Here is a 1,089-nt window from a genome sequence, read left to right on the forward strand (position 1 = left end):
AGAGAGAGAGAGAGAGAGAGAGAGAGAGAGATGGAGAGAAAGGGAGAGGGACCTACAAGGTTTTTGTGTCGGATGTGTGCGATAGAATTGAAGATTGTCGGCGAGAGAGTGAGAGAGAGAGAGAGAGAGAACAGGAGTCTGGGAGAGGGCGATGTCGCGTTTTATGCATCAAAGACTGATATAAACCATGTTTCGACATAAACTTGCATTCAAATATTTAAATTGGAGAACATGTTGTCTGCAATCCACACATGAACGAATATATGCGTATATCAAACAAGTTCATTAATTTGACTTTCAACATGTTCATGGAGTACTATAATACTGTACAACATGCTACTCGATTGAGGTGTTCAATTTTGGATTTAGTTCACTATTTTGACCTACTGAACGAGCTAGTTCATTGAATCGAGATACTTCATTTTGGGTTTGATCCGCGTATTTGAGTGGGTCAACTATTTGTCATATAGTAAATCGCTAGCAACGAGCATGTAAAAACGCATTACTCCCGAGCATCGTCTCTCCATCTAAAAAAGAAGTGGCAAGATAGTATTTCAAAATTTGATTCGAATCGACTTGGTAAGGTAGACATGGATGCTCGTTCTCCTAAAATTTGAATGAACCGTTAAACATCCTCTCTGCTCGGTGGAATTCGCCCGAGCAAATAAATGGGAGACACGAAATTACCGTCCTATGTGGGACACGCATCAATTGGCCCATTGTACATCGAGGGTACGTTCCTAACTTCATGCAAGCGCGCCTTCTCCTCGGCCGAAATGACATGTGCCTAATAATTCATAAACCATGGTCGGCAAAACACGCTCTCCTCGCCCGAAATAGCTCGCGCCCACTATTTCAAAACACGCTCTCCTCGCCCGAAATAGCTTGCGCCCACTATAGTTCAAAACACGCCCTCCTCGCCCGAAATCGCTCCCGCCCACTATTTGGGGAGAAACAAAGTTACTCTACTATCCCCGACCCTCAGTACACAGACCCAAGCGGAGAAGCCTATAGGCAAGGGTAGAACTGTAACTCCCCCTCACATTTCAGACAAATGCATCCGTAAGACATGGTTCCACTCCCCTCCTA

The sequence above is a fragment of the Triticum dicoccoides genome, chromosome 6B, assembly GCF_002162155.2.
Source record: "Triticum dicoccoides isolate Atlit2015 ecotype Zavitan chromosome 6B, WEW_v2.0, whole genome shotgun sequence".
NCBI lineage: Eukaryota > Viridiplantae > Streptophyta > Magnoliopsida > Poales > Poaceae > Triticum > Triticum dicoccoides.